The sequence below is a fragment of the Trichomycterus rosablanca genome, chromosome 1, assembly GCF_030014385.1.
Source record: "Trichomycterus rosablanca isolate fTriRos1 chromosome 1, fTriRos1.hap1, whole genome shotgun sequence".
NCBI lineage: Eukaryota > Metazoa > Chordata > Actinopteri > Siluriformes > Trichomycteridae > Trichomycterus > Trichomycterus rosablanca.
Genome location: NC_085988.1, coordinates 32,013,579 through 32,038,575, shown reverse-complemented (window position 1 = coordinate 32,038,575; position 24,997 = coordinate 32,013,579). Strand labels below are relative to the sequence as shown.

General features: G+C 40.6%; 1 protein-coding gene across 1 annotated transcript in view; it reads right to left on the bottom strand.

Moving 5' to 3' along the window:
* Positions 1 to 24,997, bottom strand: part of ldlrad3 (low density lipoprotein receptor class A domain containing 3) — a 175,904-nt gene that overhangs the window by 30,854 nt on the left and 120,053 nt on the right. The gene's annotated exons all lie outside the window — the stretch shown is intronic.

The window sequence follows — 24,997 nt, the reverse complement described above, 5'->3', positions numbered from 1 at the left end:
TGAGAGAAGAATAAATTTACACTGTTATATAAGCTGCACACAGACTACTTTTCATTGTGTCAAAGTGTCATTTTGTCAGTGTTGTCCCATGAAAAGATATACTTAAATATCTGCAGAAATGTGAGGGGTGTACTCACTTTTGTGATACACTGTATTTTAGTTTAGAACAAGAAAGCTCTGGCAGTGCTAGACATGTGCAGACGTGAGAACATAAAAACAGAAATGGAAAATTAAAGTTCATTGCTCCAGTGCCACAACAAGCGATTCTGGATTGGTACATGTGGGATTGCTATCTAGAGTGAAAACTTACTCTACCTATTTCACAGCTCAATAGACGTCAAGCCGTATTTTTCTCACAATGTCATGGTTCTAATTTAACGTGGAATACAACAGTCCTGGGTTTTGTGTAACAAGGAGACACAGTAGTTTCTCTTAGCATAATTGAAAATCAAAAACTTAAATCTCTCATTCATAAATTAAATTCTGACTCTAGGATGGTTCAAGGTTGTGCCATGCTTCTTCCATGTCCAAATGACTAATGCCACTGCGGTTCTGGGAACGCTCACACCCTTAAATATTGTTATATATCCCTGGCAACCTTCTGATTGCTAGTCCATTACCTTAACCACTGAGCTATTACTGCTATCTGTTAATCTGCTATCAGCTATCTGTTAATCTATGAGTTAATGCAAACAGAATACACCTGACCATAATTTGCCAAAACAAAGTGTCTGAACATATTTGTGAATATGAGACATTTTCAAATAACTCTTTATATAAGTTCTTTATTTTGGGTAAACTGATAAAACAGCAATTATGCCCATATAAAATCAAATCCACAACACAATAAAATACGCCAAATCTCAAGAAGTCTGAATACGTTTTTATATCCACTGGACCAGTGTGTGATTATTAGAGTTGTGCTGCAAAATATAAAAATACTGTGCTTCTAATCTTAAATCAACCAAGCGTCACAGCTTTATATCATTTCTTGACAAATTTAATGCATCCACAGAACAAAATCTGAGATCATAATGTGAACACACGTAACGTATTCCACACCAAGCAATAAACTATAACACAGGCAACCTTTTTTTTTACAAATACTGAATCTGACATGCTTAATACATCTTACCATGCTAAAAATAACATATAGTGAGATAAGGAGATGTTGGCTCAAGCCCTATTTGACATGTTTGTATCTAAAACCACTTCATATCTTCTCAGCAAACATCTGCAACATGACCAGTGGCTGGCATTGATGCAGAACTACAAAAGCACCAAACTGTCTTCAGAAATGTTGCACTAGGGGATGAGTTTGAAAGTGTGTCTGAAACAGCCTAAGGGATGGATAGGAGGAGAGAGGACACAAGCAGAAGAAGCTGTTAGAGGAGTGATTGTATGCAATCCCAAACCCCAGAGATGCAGGAAAATGAATGATGGTTATTTTTGTATATGACTGGTCATTCTTGTGCAATGTAGAGAACATAAACAAAAGAACAGACGTAAGAGATGCACCAAAAAGAGTACTGAGAAATTATTTTAAAGCAGTGGACGAAAACAAAATGTGAAAGGAATTTGCACCATGTCCTTATTATAACGTTTGCTTATTATTTCCTTTTCATTGATCCTGATCCACTTTGCAGCAGGTCTAAACCGACAGGGAAACGTTAGATGCAGGGCAGGAATAGCCTGGACAGGGCATCAATCTATTGCACGGCTGCGGCCACCCCTCCTCCCAGGCACAGCCAATCATGTCTGTGTAGACTCACAGTCAGCCAATAGTGCCAGTGAGATTTAAACCCGAAAAGCTTGAATGGGCTGGTGGTGGGTTAGCATAATAGGCTGTGTCACCCCAGCCTACCATTCCGTTTGATAAGTTAATAAAACTTACTTCATAGGGCTCTTCATTATTCATAAACCAGGCTGAGCATTATGTATGAATGTGACTAAAAGTCAGACAAAAATGTGACTGATGGTCAGGATCATCATACAAGACCAATTCATGAGCAAAGCAGAGCTAGAAAATAGATGCTCACTTGGCCTACGTAAAATGAAGTGAGCAGTTATTCCCAGTTATACAGTGATTGCTGATGTACAAGTTAAAAAACAGCAGTGGTGCAAAGCGAGACAAGAACATTTAGTTCAACCGTGAGTAATAAACCGAATAATGATGCTGCCAGCTTTCAGCAACTTTGAGCTTCAGGCTGGTCAAATCATGCTGACTATTAGGGTATGTCCGAGAACCTAGTGAGCTCTCTACGTAGACAGAATTTTACATTATCCTACGCGCGCCCCTGAGAAGAAGGCTGTCTGAATTCTTAGATACCTTAAAATGCTGCCTACTAAGGTGCCTAATTTCGAAGCCATAAACTGCCTAAATAACAAGGTAGTATGTGATGCTTACTTAGCTGCGAAGGCAATCCCAGCATTCAGTGCGGCACAACGTTTCTCAAAAAAAAAAAAAAGACAAATATGGCGGATGAATGCAGAGAAACTTTTAAAATGTAAATAAATTCTCATTAATTTTTTATTTGCAAATTTAGGTTCATCAGTGACACATGCTAGCGGGTTGTGCCACCTCAGCCAATTGGTTTGAATGGCCTGAGGCTAACTGTGTTAGCTAAGTAAGCAAAAACTGTGGTGATGTAATCACTGTAATCACTGTTCAAGTGCTGTGTATAATAAACCTGCCTTTTGAGCTCGATGTCTAATTAGAACCCTCTCTACTTAGGCAGCTGCCTAGGTAGACAGTAGACAGCAAGGCAGCACAGTAGGTTTTCAAACAGACCTTTAGTGTGACCTTCTCACATGAAGAATGTTAATTCTAAACCAATTATAAGAGTACATGCACACATTTTTATTTTCTCACTGTAAACAATTAGATTTTTTATTTTTCATATTTTTTTACTGAAATAAATCTGAAATCATTTATCCTGGTTTGATGTTTACATAACAAAAACTGTGATAACATACATTTCCACTGTATGCTATCGCAGTATTGAGATTTAGATTTTTGTTTATGCATTTTCTCTGCTTTTCTCCGCTTTTCTCGCTTTTTTGTAGCGCGGCCAATTTTTAACCCAATTGCGTTATGCTTTCTCTCTACTGAAGCTGACCCCCGCCCCGATTGAGGAGAGCGAGACTGACACACGCCCCCTCCGACACATGTGCAGTAGCCAACTGCATCTTTTCACCTGCACAAGGTGAGTTCGTATGCAGATCAGCTTTGTGTATGGAGAGCCACACCCTGATCAACGCATTATTCCTCGAAACTGTGCAGATGCCATCAACCAGCCAACAGAGGTCGTAATTCACTCAGCTATGAGGAGTCCCTATCCGGGTTATCCTACCCTATGAAAAACAGCCAATCATTGTTCATGTAGCCGCCCAGCCCAGCCGGATGGCAGAGCTGAGTTTCAAACCGACGAGTTCGACATGTCAGCTCTGGTGTGCTAGCATGTTTTACCGCTGCACCACGTGAGCGACATGAGGGGTTTTTTTTGCAACTTTTTTGGTTACTTCTCTGAATATAAAAAACACACACATACTGAACTTTTACCTATTGATCTGGTGTTGCAGAAGGTTCTCTATTCTTATTAAATGGTGTGGCATTGCCTTCTAATTCATTTTCTGGTAAACTGGTGAATTCTCTGTGCCTAAAAATGAGTAGTTTGACTACTTCCATTAAATCAGCCAAATGGATCTAAATAAAATGGATCCATAAAGTTCTGTAGAGATCTTAGAAAGCCGATCTTATCGTGCTGTATGATGTAAACATGCAGGCATTTTTCCCATTGGAATGTGTTGCTCAGAAAACAAATGTATTCTGTCCTGATGTGGAACGTGTAGTGACACATTTTGAGCAAAGTTTCAGGTCCTACGAGCAAGGAATAAAAATCCTGTCATTGTTCCTGCAGTGTAAACAAGCCTTGGTGCCTGATGAGTTCCTGTTCTTGCAATCACATTTGATGAACCATGATCATTATACATAAATGTTGACTAAATGCTGTACTAAAGCTTGACTGATTACTCTCAAACACTGATTTGCCCACTGTGATTAATTACTTAATGCAAATGTGACTATTCAATTTACATTCATGGCATCTAGCAAACACTTTTATCTAAAGCGACTTGCAATGGTGACCAAATACAACTGAAGCATTCGAAAGGTATGCTCAGGGGCCCAACAGCGGCAACTTGCAGTGGTAGGGTTTGAACTCAGCAACTCTCTAATCACTAGTCCAGTGGCTTAACCACTATGCTACAATTACTCTATTATTTGCAGATGTGAGTGATGGTTATTGAAGAGTTTGTATGTGGGTAGTACTGTCGCCTCATAGCAAGAAGGTCCTGGGTTCGATCCCCAGGTGGGGTGGTCCGAGTCGTTTCTGTGTGGAGTTTGCATGTTCACCTCGTGTCTGCGTGGGTTTCCTCCCACAGTTCAAAGACTTGCAAGTGAGGTGAATTGGAGATACAAAATTGTCCATGACTGAGTTTAACATTAAACCTGTAAACTGATGAACCTTGTGTAATGAGGAACTACGGTTTCTGTCATGAATGTAACCAAAGTGTAAAACAAGATGTTAAAATCCTAATATATAAATAAATAAATAAATATCATTATTAAAAATAGGTGTGATTTCCACATATAAGCATTGTCTACCAGTGTGGAAATCAACCTGCTTCTACAGTCTTGCAGGTGTATGACATAAGCCATCATCATGCCTTACTCATCACTGTTAATTCATCTAGAGCCCTTGTTGGTAAACTGACTAAATTGTTTTGTCCTCAACCTATCACCACCCCACAGAGTAGGATTGTTTTGTTACATCTTTACCTTCACCTCTCATGAGAACAAAATGTTCCTCTATAGGAAAGAACTAACAGAACAGAGAGGTGAGGGGTGAGTCTTTTTCTCCTTTCTCTCAGGCAGGTGCTCTGTTCTGTAGAAAAACACCCATCAGCTTTGGGTTTTCGGGGAGCGCAGGAGAGGAGGTGGGAGGCAAAAATAAAACTGGAAGATAAAAGAAAAGCCACTGAGAAACGCAGCATTGTTACAGTATTAAGCTGCTTATGAGATTTCCTGGAGTACAAAGTCAGAGAGGCTGCAACAGGAGGAGGAAAAAGGCACAGAACCTCCTGAAATGTGTATAAACCAAGTCTGCGCTGCTGTGTAGAGCTAAGCGATATAGCCAAAAATGTCATCATGTTAAATTTCTTATATTGATTAATCTTGATAATGATCACAATATTAAAATTTGCTAACACTTGTCAGTTTTTTTTTTTTTGCATTTCCCCCCAATTTTCCTCCCAATCTATAATAATAATAATAATAATACATTTTATTTATATAGCGCTTTTCAAGATACTCAAAGACGCTTTACATAAGACAAATAATCAAAACAAATACGTACATACACCATACAAATCATAGTACAAAATCAAAATAGTACATCAACATCAAGAATAATTAAGATAAAAACAAAGAGAGCAGCATAAGACAGTTCATTAAAAATTAGCTAAATTATGAGAGAGAACAACAAATATAGAACAATTTCTTAAAATTAGACAGAAACAGGACAGATTTACATGCAATCAGGAAACTGAAAACTTTACAAGTTTTAGGATCTAGGACTTCACATTTCTGTCGTGATCTAAGTATAAAAACTATTAAAAAGAATAGCAAAAATAAAAGCATTTATTTCGTGTTGTTACAAGTTAAATGCCATATTGAATAGATGAGTTTTGAATCTAGTCGTATCCAACCACCCTGTTGCATTATGCTTCCTCTCTACTGATGTTGATCACCACCCTGGTTGAGGAGAGCCGAGCACGTGAGTTCATATGCAGATCAGCTTTGTGTACAGAGAGACACACCCTGATCACATTATCCCACGTCTCTTTGCAGGCGCCATCAATCAGCCAGCAGAGGTCATAACTGCATCAGGTGTGAGGTCCCTTTCAGCACCCTGCCCACGAACAAGGAGCCCAGTCTAACAGATGGCAGAGCTGAGTTGTGAACCGACGAGTTTGAGATGTCAGCTCTGGTGTGCTAGCGTGTTTAACAGCTGCGCCACCTGAGCGCCTCTGTCACAGTTTTTCTTTTGCATTTTCTCCCCTTTTTCTCCCGATTTTTTGCATGTCCAATTTTTACCCAATTGCATTATGCTTCCTCTCTACTGGTGCTGACCTCCACCCCGATTGTGGAGAGTGAACTGACACACGCATCCGACTGCATCTTTTGACCTGCACAAGGTGAGTTCATATGCAAATCAGCCTTGTGCACGGAGAGCCACACCCTGATCGCATTATTCCTCTACTCTGTGCAGACGGCATCAATCAGCCAGCAGAGATCATAATTGCACCGGCCATAAGGTCCCTATCTGGCTCCCTACCCTGTATTAACAACAGCCAAACGTTGTTCATATAGCCGAGCTGAGATTCGATACGACGTATTCGAAATCCCAGCTCTGGTGTGCTAGCGTATTTTACAGCTGCGTCACCTGAGCGCCACTGTCACATTTTTCAAAGACTATCCTTAAAATAATATTTTAAATATTTTAACATTTGTTACAAGAACATAATAAACTGTACATGCAACATATGGAAATTACACAAATCGACAAAAATAGTAAAAACTGACAGTAACACTTTGGTCTTACTATAAAAAAATTATAAGAAACATAAAACTTTCTCAGGCATAAACATCTCAAATATTTAAAAAAGAAACATTTTCTATTGAAAGAAATATTTTTTATCAGGTAGTTGATATCTTATGAGGGTTTTTAAAGCCTACTTTCTCCACCATACTATTGGGCATCATTTCTTCAGCCATGAAATAGGTGACAGCTGCTGTTATGTCATATTGCCTTTTTCTAAAAAAATGGCAAAAAACATGCCACAACTGACTGATGCTTAAAAGCAACTCCACTGCTTGATGGCTGGTTAACAACACTTGAACATCGTTTCATTATCTGTGTACTAGGGATGTCCCGATCCGATCTCACAGATCAGGATCGGGGCCGATCAAGGCATTTTTAACTGATCGGAAGTTGGCTTTACTAATGCCGATCATAACCCGATCTTTTGTTTTACGTCAGCATGTCCGCTGTCCAACAGCGGTGTAATGTCTGCAATGCGAGCGTTTCACGAGGCGGTGGGAGCAGAGCAGCGTTCATTACTGTAGAATTTTACTGTTTATATGGTGTGTGAGTCGAGGATCACTCCGGTTTACAAAACAATAACTTTTAATACGAGTAGGAAAACTTCAGGACCATAACATACAGCTTTTACGAGTTTACGTGTTACAAGACTGAACGACATCTCAGTATCAAGCTCTCTGATTGGCTTAGTTATGTAACCGAGCGTCGTAGCGATGCACTCGCTTAATAAAGAAATAAAATAGCTCTGCAGTGCTGTAGGAAAAAAATTGCCTGCATCCAAGCTATTGCTTAATGTTCTTTTACAAAATAAAAGTAAACAAACCTAGTGCAGCATTGTAGTAAAAATGAAGTGAGATAATTAGAGTTTCACTTTGAACTTTATATTCAAAGAACATAATTCTGTTTAATGCAGTGATACACTAAAAATGAACAAAAATCTCCACTCACAAGTATATTCACAAATTGTCGGGAGCAAAACACTTTATTAACTTCTTCTGTTCCGAATAGCGGACAGCCAGAGCCGAGCACGCTATCCCATGCACTATGGAAGCCCCAAAGGGTCAAAACACACTCACTTTGTGTAGACCCGTCCATCAAACCATTGTCACAATACAAGCACTTTAAGAACTGGCTTTCCTTCATAACAAAAGAGTGACTTTCCATTTTATTTTGGTATTCAGGTTTTACTGTAATGCTGTTAAGTAACTTATTTGTTTTTTTATATTCAAGTTAAGCTGCTACACCACTTGTGAGTGGAGATTTTTGTTCATTTTTAGTGTATCACTGCATTAAACAGAATTATGTTCTTTGAATATAAAGTTCAAAGTGAAACTATTTTGTAATAGAACATTAAGCAATAGCTTGGATGCAGGCAATTGTTTTCCAACAGCACTGCAGAGCTATTCAGTTGTTAAACATGTACATTGGATTAATTTGAATAACTGTAATGTACTTGAAGTGTGCACTGTGTGAACAGTATTATCTAGTTCTTATCTAGACAATATCTAGAAAATACAAGTATCGGTTTGAGAATCGGTATCGGATCGGGATCAAAATTAAAGATCGGGATCGGGATCGGGAACAAAAAAACGTGATCGGGACATCCCTACTGTGTACTCAACTGGGTGGTTTTTTTTTTGGTTTTTTTTCAAATGATTAAATAAATTGGCAGTGTTTCCCCACTTTGTCAGCACTGGACGGCAACATATTTTGCATTTTGGACTTATTTTACTTGGTCAGACTTAAGAAATCCGACCACTTCCTTCAACCTTTATTTGGAACAAGAAGATGGCGCACCTTTGCCTTCTATTTGCTTCTGGGCTTCTCTCTACTGGCCATCTTCCTAGCTTGCTATTGTTTAAGCGCTATTCCTTACCTCATACAATTCAGCTTGCAGCATGATTGGCTATTGTGCAGGGTTTACGCCAACCCTATGTGCTGTGTGATTTGGCTGTTTTCTATCTGTTTTCGGCACTAGCAAGGTGAAAAAAAAGAAACAAAAATGTGCCCAAAACTTATCATCGCAATCGAAAAAAAAAGTTGACTGTAATACAAATAGAGATTGTTTTATTGCCAAGCACTTCTGCCGAGGTAACCAGATTACTAAAGTATTTTTTATTGATTTTGGGCTATCAATATGAAGGTTGGGCGGCAGAGTGGCTCAGTGGGTAGCACTGTCGCCTCACAGCAAGAAGGTCCTGGGTTCGATCCCCAGGCGGGGTGGTCCGGGTCCTTTCTGTGCGGAGTTTGTTTTCCCCGTGTCTGCATGGGATTCCTCCGGGAGCTCCGGTTTCCTCCCACAGTCCAAAAACATGCAGTCAGGTTAATTGGAGACACTGAATTGCCCTATAGGTGAATGGGTGTGTGTACGTGTGTTTGCCCTGCGATGGACAGGCGCCCCATCCAGGGTGTTACCTTGTGCCTTGCGCCCATTGAAAAGCTGGGATAAGCTCCAGTATAAGCGGTTAAGACAGTGAGTGAGTGAATCTGAAGGTTGTGGGTTAAAATCCTGGCTCTGCCATGTTGTGCTCTAAACCCTCTCGGCTCCAGGGACAAACAAAGACACGTTTAAAATGATATGATGGGGAAAAAGATTTAGGAAGCCACAAACATAAAATATTAATACAGCTTAGACATGACTATGGTTGGAAATAATTGGCTTTATTCAGCATTGTGGTTCAGTTGTGGTCCATTCCTTTTTTCCTTAAAACTCTCACATTCTTCAAAGTTAGGAGGGTTCCTCAAATAAACTTAGGATAAACACAGGATTTTAAGGTTTCTGGTTTTTTTTTTATTGAGAAGACATAGTGAGTTGGTGTGGTGTAATGGTAAGAGCCATGCTGCTCATAACAGTAGTGCCTAAATTCTGGGGGTTCAAATCCTGGGCTGGGCTCCCAATAGAAAAGGTGCATGACATTTTGTGAATTTAGCCATTGAGGGACTCATATTAGTGCACTCTTAGTGCTGGTCCTAAAAATAAGGAGGATTGTCTCAAGAAGGGCATTCGATGGAAAAACTGCCAAATCAAATATGTGAAAAAATGAGCCCCTGTGCCAACCCCTAACTGAATCAGCCAAAAAGATTTCATCATTCGAGTCAGGACATTGGCTCACTGAAGCTCTTTTTATGCACTTAAGCCAAAAAATTGGCTTTGTGTCAGTTTAATTTCATAAAACAGTGTAATCAGCTAGTATATTTTAATAACATAATTCATATATAAAGAACTGTGTTCAGTGGCATTTCTGTTTACTGTAGTATCAAACCTGTACTGGAAATCATGGCAAACCTGGGTCAAAAATTTGTTCAAATCTTGTGTTTAAAGTTCACAAAATACATTGCTGTATGAGGGTGCTTGGGTGGCACAGTGACAAAAGCATGCTGGCCCACCAGTGCTGTCATCTTGAGCTCACAAGTTTGAATGTCAGCTCTTTTACCGGCAGGCTGGGCACCTTCACAGACAATGATTGGCTTGTCTGAGGGAGGGAGGCCCATGTGTGATACATATGTACGCGATACAGATCTTCATATGAACCCACCTTGTGCAGGTGAAAAGAAGCAACATACAAAAAAGAGAATGCAAACAAAATAAATAAATAAAGTGTAAGAAATGTTTCTCTCGCAGTTTAAATAATTTTGATTTAGTGGAACAGAATACACTATTTTCACTTTCCACCTGCATGTTTTGATATTTAAGGTAAGCGAGTCACACAAAATGTTCTGAAGTAGTTGGTGTTTATTTACAACCGCAACATTCATTAAATGCGCTTAAAATGAATTGACTCCTGAATCACTTATATCGATACTGTAAACAGAGCATCTCCTCTTTTAAAGACACACTTTTGAAGGTTTTTTTCAGACTGAACTGAATAACATTAAACGTGCTTGAGTGTGTGGTCAGTTAGACTAATGAAATATGTCTCCCGTGGGTGAAAAATGAATTGCTGTAGTTTTAGAAGTAAAAAAATCTCGTAATGCCACGCCCCCCGGTCAGGTACTGGCGCCCCCCCAGACAAGTACTCCCCCAGGTTGAAAACCCCTGTTCTAACATGTCAGATATCTGATACAATAGGTATTGGTATCGGTATCGGTAAGTACAAAAATACATGTACTTGTACTCGTACTCGGTTGGGAAAAAATGGTATTGATGCATCCCTAGTTAAAACATATGTTTTTATTTACATTTACATTTTCAGCATTTAGCAGACGCTTTTATCCAAAGCGACTTACACAGTGAGCGGAACACAATGAGCAATTGAGGGTTAAGGGCCTTGCTCAGGGACCCAACAGTGGCAACTTGGTGGTGGCGGGGCTTGAACCGGAAATCTTCTGTTTACTAGTCCAGTACCTTAACCACTGAGCTATCACTGGCTCAGTGGCCTTTTCAGATCATTTTTTTCTTTTAGGATTACAATTCTTATTTTTCAGTTTCAAGCCTTTGTCCCTGATTTGGTGTGGGGTTTGGCAACCAGAGGGATGTAGCACAACTAAAAGAGGTGCGGTCATAACACAACAAAGAAGGCTGAGGAGCTTTCTCTATGGTGCCAGTGTGAAATATGCTCAGCCTGTTTGTTTTTCTCTCCTCCACTTTTCCTTCCTCGTCCCTATCTTTCATGCTTTTGCTCTCTTTGCGTTTTGTGTTTGCACTAACCCCTCTCAGCACCCAGACCATGAAAAGGCTGTTTAATCTCGTGGCTTGGAACCTTTAGCTCTCTACATAATCCTCTATTTATTAATGCCCTTTTCTTCTCTCTCTCTCGCTCTCTCTCTCTCTAGCATTCAGTAGTGTTTTATCCTATTCCTCCTAGTCCTATTTTGCCCTTTATGCTTTTACATCTCTCACTCTTGTTGACAACTGCTCTTCCTGCACCCTTTCTAAGAGCATTTACATTCCGTCATTTTTCTCTAAACTATGCAGTATCCCAGAGGTCTTTGCGCACCACTGAACCCCTTAAACTGCTTATGCTAAGTGTGTCTTTGCTAATATGCTTGATGCCATATAGCGTATGAGCTGCACTAGTCTGAATAAATATGCACACTGATTATCAGAAACAAAATGTATGCTCATGAAACAGAATTGCAAAACAAACCAAGATGTTCTATTACACATCTACATAAAGACAATGTCGCTAAATGGTCTCTTGTAGTCCCAGTGAAATCATTAAAGCCTATGCAACGAACTTTGAAGAATTTTTATGGGGATCATTTGTACGAGGGTTCTTCAAAAAGTTTCCACACTTTTTTTTAAACTCTACTTATTATTTATTTATTTATTTATTTAAATATATATTTTGTTTATGCATTTTCTCATGCTTCCTCTCCACCAATGCCGATCCCCGCTCTGATTGAGGAGAACGAAGCTAACCCACGCTCCCTCCGACACGTGGGCAGCAGCCGTATGCATTTTTGTCACCTACACTTTGACGGGTGCAATGCGGATCAGCTTTGTGTACGGAGAGACACACCCTGAGAGCAATCTTTTCCCATCTCTGTGCAGGCGCCATCAATCAGCCAACAGAGGTCGTAATTGCAAGGTCGTAATTTTTTAATATCCTACCCCTATCTGAACAACAGGCCAATCGTTGTTCATGTGGTCGCTCAGCCCAGCTGGCAGGCAAAGCTGAGACTCGATACGATGTATTCTAGATCCCAGCTCTGGTTCCAGCGTGTGTTTTTACCGCTGCGCCACCTGAGCGGCTTTATTTATTATTTATTAAGATAAAAAACAAATGACATCACTTTCCTACATAGTCACCTTCCGGGGCATTTTTCCCAGCGTCGTACCAACTTTTTAATGCCATCAACCAAAAAAATTTTGCTTGAGCGAGTAGCCACTGATGCACCGCTGCTCTCACATCATCATCATATGAAAATCTTCTTCCCCATAAAGCTTCTTTAAATGGTCCAAAAAGGTGGAAATCAGATGGCGCTAAATCCGGACTATAAGCTCTCTGGTGTGTGCAAGTTGGTGTGAATAAATCAACTGTGGGAGCAAGTGTAAGAAAATGGAAGACATACAAGACCATTGATAATCTCCCTCGATCTGGGGCCCCACGCAAGATCTCATCCCGTGGGGTCAAAATGATCATGAGAACGGTGAGCAAAAATCCCAGAACTACACGGAGGGACCTGATGAATGACCTGCAGAGAGCTGGGACCAAAGTAACAAAGGCTACCATCAGTAACACACTACGCAGAGAGGGACTCAAATCCTGCAGTGCCAGGCGTGTCCCCCTGCTTAAGCCAGTACATGTCCAGGCCCGTCTGAAGTTTGCCAGAGAGCATATGGATGATCTAGAAGAGGATTGGGAGAATATCATGTGGTCAGATGAAACCAAAATGGAACTTTTTGGTAAAAACTCAACTCGTCGTGTTTGGAGGAAGAAGAAAAACCCAAGAACACCATACCTACTGTGAAGCATGGGGGTGGAAACATCATGCTTTGGGGCTGTTTTTCTGCAAAAAGGACAGGACGACTGATCCGTGTTAAGGGAAGAATGAACGGGGCCATGTATCGTGAGATTTTAAGCCAAAACCTCCTTCCATCAGTGAGAGCATTGAAGATGGAATGTGGCTGGGTCTTCCAGCATGAAAATGATCCCAAACACACCGCTCGGGCAACGAAGGAGTGGCTCCGTAAAAAGCATTTCAAGGTCCTGGAGTGGCCTAGCCAGTCTCCAGACCTCAACCCCATAGAAAATTTGTGGAGGGAGTTGAAAGTCTGTGTTGCCCAGCTACAGCCCCAAAACATCACTGCTCTAGAGGAGATCTGCATGGAGGAATGGGCCAAAATACCAGCTACAGTGTGTGCAAACCTGGTGAAGACTTACAGGAAACGTTTGACCTCTGTCATTGCCAACAAAGGTTATGCTACAAAGTATTGAGTTGAACTTTTGTTATTGACCAAATACTTATTTTCCACCATAATTTACAAATAAATTCTTTAAAAATCCTACAATGTGATTTCCTGGATTTGTTTTTCTCATTTTGTCTCTCATAGTTGAAGTGTACCTATGATGAAAATTACAGACCTCTCTCATCTTTCTAAGTAGGAGAACCTACACAATCAGTGGCTGACTAAATACTTTTTGGCCCCACTGTATTGTTTAGTCATTGATATCAGTCAAAATTAAGGTTCCATATACCTACTGATAATTGCAGGAATAATGTTTGCTAAGCACTGTTAACAGTTAATGATAGCTAAGCGGTTCAGGCACAGGACTAGTAAACAGAAGGTTGCTGGTTCAAGACTCACCACTGCCAAGTTGCCACTATCAAGTCCTTTAACTCTAAATTTAACTTTCTCAATCTCACTTGATTGAATAACATTGTCACAATGCACAGGTGAGAAATAGTAAATAAATATTTAGGCTATTGTATAAGACAAGATACAGTTTGTGGTGCACAAACCCAATCCTAACCATTTTATTGTAATTTAGAATAAAGGTGCCACCATACATGCTGCTAAAATAAAACAAGCATGGTCTGATAAACACCTAAATAAAGCCAAAGACTTATTTTAAGAGTTTTTTTGGTTAAAGAATGCATGTCTTGTGTAGAAGCATTACAAGAAGTATTAAATGAAAGGTTCTAAAGGTAATGAAATGCTATACACTTTAATTTTATTACTTTCTGCGGTTTGTCAAATTTCAAGATTATATTTATAAGGCCCTGGGAGATTTTCTGCATTTCTTTTAGACCCCATTGATGGGACCCCATGACTGATACTTTTAGGCATGAGTAAAAGCAGTTCTCAAGTTTGGATGAAATCCAGGGTACCAATCTCTGGTTCACTTTAACCAGTGGTTTGTTGTTTTCTTTAAGAGAACTTAGATGCGTACCATTCAACGTATAACAGTGAGTTGCTGCAGAGGCTGAACAGACAGTAATGTGATATGTGTAACCTCCAATTGTAATTTCACTCTGGTGGGAAACAAAACATTAGATCAACAGATAAAACACTGAGGCTTTACATAATTTATACACGGTCCTAGATTAAAAAATAATGTATGGATAAGTGAGATGACAAAGAAATTGGACATCAGCACAACTTAATAAATAACTGAATATTTGTTTTGTATATACGTGCACTGCTTTGACTGAATGGCTTCCCCTAAAGGGTTGATCATGGTCAAGCAAAGTGAAGAAGAACTTAATTAATACACAATGCATTACCAACATTAACAGTAATAGTAATAAGTAATAAACATGTTTTCCTTATTTGTCATGTATACATAAACAGGTGTTCCAACTTGATTGGAAGCTGGGGTTAGAGCGCAGAATCAGACATTGTACGGCACCCCTGGAGCAGAGAGGGTTAAGGGTCTTGCTCAAGGACCCAACAGTGGCTGCATGGCAGAGCTGGGATTCGAACTCTCAGCCTTTCAGTTGATAGCCCAAAGCTGTACCCACTAGGCTACCACTGTCAGTTCCCATTTTGCAAACATTAATTGTACAACATGACAAGAAGTGGTGCAATTAGGGATGTCCCGATCCGATCTCAAAGATCGGAATTGGGGCCGATCAAGGCATTTTTTAACTGATCGCTTTACTAATGCCGATTCTAATTCCGATCCTTTGTTTTACGTCAGCATGTCCGCTGTGTGGAAATACTTTAAATTGGAAAGTGAAACAAGTCCAACAGCGAAGTGTAATCTCTGCAATGCGAGCGTTTCATGAGGCGGTAGGAGCAGAGCAGCGTTCATTACTGTAGAATTTTACTGTTTATATGGTGTGTGAGTCAAGGATCACTCCGGTTTACAAAACAATAACTTTTAATCCGAGTATGAAAACTTCAGGACCATAACATACAGCTTTTACGAGTTTACGTGTTACAACACTGAACAGCATCTCAGTATCAAGCACTCTGATTGGCTTAGTTATGTAACCGAGCATCGTAGTGATGCACTTGCTTAATAAAGAAATAAATACACGGTATATTCACAAATTGTCGGGAGCAAAACACTTTATTAACTTCTTCAGTTACGGTACCGAATAGCGGACAGCTAGTCATCGCGTTAGCCAAGCACGCTATTCCATGCACTATGGAAGCCCCAAAGGGTCAAAACACACTCACTTCGCGTAGAAACTAGGGATGCACCGATCCGATATTAAGATCGGATATCGGTCCCGATATTACCAAAATGAGATGGATTGGATATTGGATAATCAGGCCGATCCATGGGTCCGATACGTTCACTTTAGTTCGTTTGCGACGCATGCTAAGCCCATACAGGACGCGCTGCTGACGTATGGCGTATAACACAAACAAAAAGAGCAACATGGAGCGAGCCAAAGAGTCAGCTGCATGGAGGTATTTCACGCTTGCTATGCTAACAAGTTCGATGGCAACATGTTTATTACTCATGTTTAGCTGCTATATTTTATTTTGAATTACTGGTTGCACTAAATATTTACGGATAAGTTTATTTGAAAAAGTTATTTAAGCTACTACTGTTTTTCTCATTGTCAGCAGCCACATTTTGGGTGTGTCCGAAAACCTAAGGAGCTGCCTTGCTGTCTTACTGTCTACATAAGCGGCTGCCTCAGTAGAGAGGATTCTAATAAGTCATCAACTTATAAGTCAGATTATTCGAACGCGCTACTTACACAGCGATTCCATCGGGTTTAGCATTTAGCATCTTGCCATTAAAAACAATGAACTGAGGTAGTACAGTGCTAACGCTAACGTCAATATAACATTTCCCTTCATGTACCGATAACGGTTACATTTCCTGGCAAGCTCAAACTTGCAAATAAAAACACTCGGTATAAGTTTATACAAGTTAAAAATCAGTAATATTTTATTTACGTTTGATAATAACTCCATTCGTTTCTCCGCCCCGTCAGCTATGTTTATTTTTCTGTAAGAAAAGCGCACCCGACCCGCAATGAATGCTGGGATTGCTTTGGTCACCAAGGCAGCGTCGGATGCTTACTCGTTGAGTGAAAATAACACTGAAATATTAAGATGCCTGTTTATTATTTTATTGACAAATAAATAGCAGTTCAGTACATTTATATCTGTGTTAATTATATTTTGTTTTGCAAACTTAGTAATGTTTAAGTCAATCCTGATGCCTTAAGTCTTTCCCACATAATAAAGTATACGGTTTATTAATTCAATAATGGTATCGGATCGGTATCGGCCGATATGCAAAGTATATGTATCGGATCGGTATCGGAACTGAAAAAGTTGGATCGGTGCATCCCTAGTAGAAACGTCCATCAAACCATTGTCACAATACAACCACAGAAACGTTTGTCACAGTTACAACATGGCAGGCAATTTTTAACTGTAATGTACTTGAAGTGTGCACTGTGTGAACAGTATTACCTAGTTCTTATCTAGACAATATCTAGAAAATACAAGTATCGGTTTGAGACTCGGTATCGGATCGGGATCAAAATTAAAGATCGAGATTGGGATCGGGAACAAAAAAACGTGATCGGGACATCCCTAGGTGCAATCAAGTCAAAGTTTGGAGGGACAGTGTCTGCAGTTAAGACTGCAATAGTCTCACCCAAAGGTGGCCAGAAATTATCCTGGGTACGACCAGAGTACTGGAACCACGTGTAAAAATACTTATTATAAAATATAACTGTAACTATAAAATTTTTGACCACTTGGTCAATATTATTATTATTATTATTCAACAAACCAAAACAACCAATCAAAACCCTTAAAGCTAAAGCCATCAGACTTTTTAAATGCACTCTCAGAAAACTGATCAGACAAATCAAAAGAGGACTATGATGGAAATTAGAGGAGTAGTGGGATGAGGTAATATGGTGTTGGGAGGAGGGGCGAGAGAGAGAGAAAGAGAGAGAGGGCGAGAGAGAGAGAGAGAGAGAGAGAGAGAGAGAGAGAGAGAGAGAGAGAGAGAGAGAGAGAGAGAGAGAGAGAATCATTACCCTGTGGTAAAGTTAGTATCTTGGCAGTGGAAACAATTGGGGTATCAATTCGGGTTATCAGAGCATGGTGTGACTGGTAGCTAAGATGTGATGTCCTCAACACATTTTATCCAAGATGGCCCTACTGAGTCATTTCACACACACAAACACACACACACACACACACACACACACACACACACAAACACACACACACACAACGCATAAAGTTTACGTTATTGTGCATGTGTTGACTTTATATAGAGTGCCAAATCATAATGAATTCCCATATTTACATTAGGGCACATCCAGAGCAACTCAAGTCTAACCCAAGCCACCACGGTGAAATAGAGAAAAACAAACAACAGATAAGACTGCGTAAGTGAGTGAATAAATTGAGTGAGCGCGTAAAAAACAAATGAGAGTCAGAGTGAGGTTTGATTAACTGCAAGAGTGAGAGAGTAACAGAGTGGTTGTGAAAGTGACAGTGAGAGTGCAGAAGTGAGCTGATGACTGAGAGTGCTGATGTGTGTGGGTGTGAACGTGTTTGAGTGCATGTGTGTTTTTACATAAATGTGAATAAGCCTGCTAGCACACCAGCGCTGGGATTCTAAACTCCCTGAGATAGAAGCTCAGTGACCCCTAGCTTGCATAATTGGCAATGCCTGCAGCAGACAAAAATTGGCCATTAAAGTCTGCAGGGTGGGAAAAGACTGGACCAGAGCGAAAAGGGGTGGGTTTTCAATGCTGTGCAAGGACCCTGGTTAGTAGCCTGAGGCGCTTGTACAGGAAGATTAGGGTGTGGCTCTCTGGAACAAATTCTGGCCTCATGTGCAACTTCACCAAAAAGTATGGGCAAATAAGAGGGGATAGCGGACTGCGCACGAGTCGGAGGGAGTGTGAGGGAGGCACCCTCCTTGGACATGACCGGAGACATATTGACATGGACCAACAGCGGAAGACATATTGAGTATGCTAAATGGGAGAAAAGAACAAAATGCATACATAAAATATTTTAAAAAATAAATAAATAAATGTGAATAAGCAAGTGTTTGTGAAGAACAGAAAATATGAGTGTGCAACAGGGAGCAGAGGAAAGTGAGTGACTAAATGCTGGTAAGACTGCACGAGTAAACTGCAAAAAAGTACAAGAGTGAAAGTTTTCTTCCTCTTTCAGCAACTCTCATCAGGAGTTGCCACAGCGGATCGTTTGTCTTCATCTTGCCCTGTCCTGAGCATTCTCTGCCACCCCAACCACCCACCGTCCTCCCTCACCTCACCGCATCTATAATTCTTCTCTTTGGCTTCCTCTCCTCCTTCTGCCTGGTGGCTCCATCCTCAGCACCCTTCTCCAGAAATAACTCTCATCCCTCCTCTGCACATGCCCAGACCACCTTAATTTCTCCTCCCTAACTTTGTCTTAAAACACCCTACCTGCACGGTCCATCTAATTAACTTGTACCTAATTTTGTCCACTCATCACTCCAGACAAGAATTGTGGCACCCTCATCTCTGCCACCTCCAGCTTCCTCACCACCTCCAAACCATGTAACATAGCAGGCCTCACTACTGTCCTGTAAACTTTCCCTTTTAGTGGGCAGATACACTTTTATCAGAAATCACTCTATGCAGCCCAAAAGATGTGCGCGTAAGGGGTTGAAAGTGGATACAAAAATAAGTGCAATGAGTGTGTGGGAGCAAAAGAGTCCTATAGTGCAATTGGTTGTGTGGGAGTGAATGAGTGACTAAGTGAGTAAGAGAGTAAGTGAATAAGTGAGAGAGGGAGTGAGCGAGTGAGTAAGTGAGCGAGCAACTGTGCGACTGAGTAAGTGAGCGAACGAGTAAGTGAGCGAGTGAGTGAGTGAGAGAGGGAGAGAGTGACCGAGTGAGAGAGCAAGTGAGTGAGCGAGTTAGAAAGTGAGTGAGTGAGCGACTGAGTAAGTGAGCGAGTGAGTGAGAGAGGGAGTGAGCGACTAAGTAAGTGAGCGAGCGAGTGAGTGAGAGAGGGAGTGAGCGACTGAGTAAGTAAGCTAGCGAGTGAGTGAGAGAGGGAGTGAGTGGGTGAGTGAGTGTGTGAGTGAGAGAGCGAGTGAGTGAGTGAGAGAGCGAGTGAAAGAGCGAGCGAGGGAAAGAGTGAGTGAGTAATTGACTAAGTGAGAAAGCGAGTAAATGAGTGAGTGAGTGAGAGAGCGAGTGAGAGAGCGAGCGGGTGAGTGAGAGAGCAAGTGAATGAGTGAGAATGTGAGTGAGTGAGTGAGAGAGTGAGTGAGTGAGCGACTGAGTGAGTGAGTGAGTAAGCGAGCGAGCAAGTGACTGAGTGAGTGGGTGAGAGTTAGTTAGTGAGTGAGCGAGTGACTGAGAGAGCGAGTGAGTGAGAGTGAGTGAGAGAGTGAATGAGTGAGAGAGCAAGTGAGAGAGTGAGTGGGTGAGAGAGTGAGTGAGTGAGTGAGTAAGCGAGTGAGTGAGAGAGCGAGCAAGTGAAAGAGTAAGTAATTGACTGAGTGAGAGCGAGTAAATGAGTGAGTGAGTGAGCGAGTGAGAGAGTGAGTGAATGAGTGAGAATGTGAGTGAGTGAGTGAGTGAGAGAGTGAGTGAGTAAGTGAGAGAGTGAGTGAATGAGTGAGAATGTGAGTGAGTGAGAGAGAGTGAGAAAGTGAATGAGTGAGAGAGTGGGTGATAGAGTGAGTAAGAGAGCGAGTGAGTGAGTGGGTGAGAGTGAATGAGTGAGTGAGTGAATGAGTGAGAATGTGAGTGAGTGAGTGAGTGAGAGAATGAGTGAGAGAGCGAGTGAGTGAGAGAGTGAGTGAATGAGTGAGAATGTGAGTGAGTGGGTGAGAGAGTGAGTGAGAGAGAGAGTGAGTGGGTGAGAGAGTGGGTGAGTGAGTGAATGAGTGAGTGAGTGAATGAGTGAGAATGTGAGTGAGTGAATGAGTGAGAATGTGAGTAAGTGAGTGAGAGAGTGACCGAGCGAGTGACAGTGAGTGAGTGAGAATGTGAGTGAGAGAGCGAGTGAGTGAGTGAGCGAGTGAGAGCGAGTGAAAGAGTGAATGAGTGAGTGAGCGAGTAAATGAGTGAGTGAATGAGTGAGTGAGCGAGTGAGTAAGTGGGTGAGAGAGCGAGTGAGTGAGAGAGTGGGTGAGTGAGTGAATGAGTGAGCAATCAAACAAGATTAGAGGTTTGAAAACACTGGTTCTTTTGTCCCGTGATGAATTTTTTGTTGAGATGGTGGTGACTATGTTTCCATGGTTACAGGTAGAGATTCTTAATTACAGGCCAGAGAACAGATGACGTTTCACAAACACACACACACACACACACACACACACACACACACACACACTACTGTATAATGAGATGGAGATTTTCACACAGCAACAGTGGGCACAGAGAGCAGGAAACTATCCATCTGCACATCCTAATTACTACCTGAGTATGCAACATAACTGTTACACAACATTGCAAGCACACACAAACAAGAACAAGTTATCAGTTTTACATCCAGCAAGAAGTGGAATCATAAAAAAAGAAACCTTCTGCATCCAAAAACAGAGCCAATACAACAGCCCAAACACAATTACATCCAAATACAATACAGGGTGTCTTAATATCATTATAAAATGATTCTCGATGCAGCTTGGTGCACATTAAATCAATAGAAAAGGACTTACTGTTATTTGTTTACTCTGTCACCACTTGTTGATTTAAAAGTGCAATATTTTATAGTTCTGACTATTACAAGTAGGCAGTAAAGCAACATGGGTGCTGGCTACCAGAGTTCAAACCGTACCTTTGGTCACCATCTGTGAGGATTTTGTTTCCTCATCTATGCGTGTTCTTTTAATGTTATTACTGTTCAAGTCAGTCTTGTACCAGTCAAGTCAAATGTATTTGTATAGCACTTTTTACAACAGCCATTGTCTTAAAGCAACTTTACAAAATCCAGGACCAACAGACCAAAAACCCCTGTTGAGCAAGCCAAGGGCGACAGTGGTAAGGAAAAACCTTAAAAATACAGGAAGAAACCTTGAGAGAAACCACAGCAAAAAGGTCCTGGGTTCAATTCCCAGGTGGCGCGCTCTGGGTCCTTTCTGTGCGGAGTTTGCATTTTCTTCCCGTGTCAGCGTGGGTTTCCTTGGGTGCTCCAGTTTCCTCCCACAGTCTAAAGACATGCATTGGAGATACTAAATTGTCCATGCCTGTGTTTGACATTAAACACTGAGAACTGATGAATCTTGTGTAACCAGTAATTACCTGTCCAGTAATGAATGTAAGCAAAGTGTGTAAAACATGACATTAAAATCCTAATAAATGAATAAATAACTCTCATTTATAGTGTACTCATGCGTTTGTCATCAGTTAAGTACGAGAAGGACCTAATCACTTCCTTCACCTCACCGTCTTTTTGCAGCCTGCTCCGCACTGATTAAAACGCAGAAATACGTGTCGGCCCATAACCACAACTGAAATACGCTTTGGCTGCTCACCGCTTAGCAATCATTTGCAGCCATATCTGAGTCGATGCTTTAAATCAGGCTCTCCGTACCCACAAGCCACCGGTGCTACATTGAGATATGGTTGGAGAGATGAAGTTATACTAACATCATTCATTCATCTTCAGCAACGGCTTTATCCTGAATGGGGTAGCTGTGAACCAAGATCCTACACAGAAACTGAGAACAGGAACAGAACACAGGCTGTCAGTCCGTCGCAGGACATTACACATTCATTTACATCAAAGGGCAATTTAGTCATTGCTAACAACAGACATGTGTGGAAGAGTACCTGGAGGAAAGACACGGACATGGTGAGAGCATGTCATGAACATGGTTGCAGGGTTCGAAACCCCTTCTGAAGCCACTGGCACCTCTACATCATCTTGTGCCACTTCACAGTAACATCTTGACACATTTTAATGAGTATAATGGGGAATGTCAGGTGTTAGCACTTTTATTACTATGAGGGATCTTCAAGTTTCCCCACTTTTATATTGTGGTTGGAAACGGTGAGGGCGGGAGGAGTAGTTATTGATCGTGTCTGAGAGGCTGAGAGAGAGCTTATAGTCCGGATTTTATGCCATCTTCCACCTTTTTGGACCGCTCAAAGAAGGGGAAGAAGATTTTCATGTGATGATGATGTAAAAGCAGCGATGAATCAGTGGCTACGCACTCAACCAAAAAATTTTTTTGCTGATGCCATTGAAAAGTTGGTACAGCACTGGGGAAAAATGCACCAGAAAGTGACTATGTAGAAAAGATGTCATTTGTTTTTGAAATTCTTAATAAATAGTTAAAAAAGTGCAGAAGAACCCTCGTATGTCATCCAAAACACAGTGGTTCCTTGACTTTTTTTGCAAGTGGTGTTTTTGAAAATGGAGTGATGCTTCAGACCTGCATTTGAAGTTTAAATGTGACCTGAATTTCCTTCAATCTCATGTTTTTAAAATACACAAACTAATATAATTTGACTAGCATTGAGATTTTTAATTCTTTTTTCATTGTCTCCTTTTTCCCCAATCTACAACTCCAAATCAGAAAACGTTGGGACAGTATGGAAAATGCAAATAAAATAAAAATGCAGTGTTCCTTACATTTACTTTGACTTTTATTTGATTGCAGACAGTTTGAACCCAAGATATTTCATGTTTTTTCTGCCTGGTATAAAACCTGAAACACTAAATCACTTGGTATTCTCGGTGCCAAAACGTCTTTTCCAACTTTTTTTGGAATGTGTTGCAGGTCTGAAATGCAGGAATGGATGTTTATTAATAAATGAAATGAAGTTAAGCAGATAAAACATGAAATATCTCAGGTTCATCCTGTCTGCAAATAAAAGTCAAAGTAAATGTAAAAAAACTCTGTGTTTTTTTTATTATTTGCATTTTCTATGCTATCCCAAGTTTTTCTGATTTGGGGTTGTATTATTAAACCATTTACACTGAATTGTTTACTAAAACCCTTTTCCAATTAAAACACTTGAGTGAAATCTATCCAGTCACTGGTAACAGTGATTTGAATATGTTTTTAATATTCCTGTGCTTACTTTTTGTTCATATTTATAGTACAAAACCAAAAGACACTGAGTGTAAATTTGAAAATTAATTTAATAACCAAAGCAAATGTGGTTTCCAATCACAGTCGGTTCGTTGCTCTTGGTTTTAATCTTCTTGAACCTTCTTTAAACTGTGTTAGTTCTTTCTCTTGTGTCGTAGCATGCTTTTTCTTATTCTTTCTCATTCTTTTATACTGTTATTCCAATCACACTTTTCTCTCAGAGTTCACTATCATGCACTTCCACTCTCTCCTCTCCACTGTTTCTGGTTTTACACAATTGAATATTCACACCAATATTTTCTATGACTCTCACCGCATTCTTCACCCAAATCCCTCAGCAACATTCCTTATTCTCTATATAAATACCATTCATTCTGCATGATTTACATTCTGCTGTTTGCTCACTTCCTTTCTAAAGGATTTATTAGCAAACAGATACATGGCATGATAAATGAAAGGTGCAGACTGTTAACAGGCACTCAGGCAGTGCCAAACATTAAATCAGCCTGCACAGAGATCACTTTTGCTGACCGATTAGCACTGCAAAGTAGTATAGTCATTAAATATATTATTTATAATATATACATTAATATACAGTGTATCACAAAAGTGAGTACACCCCTCACATTTCTGCAGATATTTAAGTATATCTTTTCATGGGACAACACTGACAAAATGACACTTTGACACAATGAAAAGTAGTCTGTGTGCAGCTTATATAACAGTGTAAATTTATTCTTCCCTCAAAATAACTCAATATACAGCCATTAATGTCTAAACCACCGGCAACAAAAGTGAGTACACCCCTTAGTGAAAGTTCCTGAAGTGTCAATATTTTGTGTGGCCACCATTATTTCCCAGAACTGCCTTAACTCTCCTGGGCATGGAGTTTACCAGAGCTTCACAGGTTGCCACTGGAATGCTTTTCCACTCCTCCATGACGACATCACGGAGCTGGCGGATATTCGAGACTTTGCGCTCCTCCACCTTCCGCTTGAGGATGCCCCAAAGATGTTCTATTGGGTTTAGGTCTGGAGACATGCTTGGCCAGTCCATCACCTTTACCCTCAGCCTCTTCAATAAAGCAGTGGTCGTCTTAGAGGTGTGTTTGGGGTCATTATCATGCTGGAACACTGCCCTGCGACCCAGTTTTCGGAGGGAGGGGATCATGCTCTGCTTCAGTATTTCACAGTACATATTGGAGTTCATGTGTCCCTCAATGAAATGTAACTCCCCAACACCTGCTGCACTCATGCAGCCCCAGACCATGGCATTCCCACCACCATGCTTGACTGTAGGCATGACACACTTATCTTTGTACTCCTCACCTGATTGCCGCCACACATGCTTGAGACCATCTGTACCAAACAAATTAATCTTGGTCTCATCAGA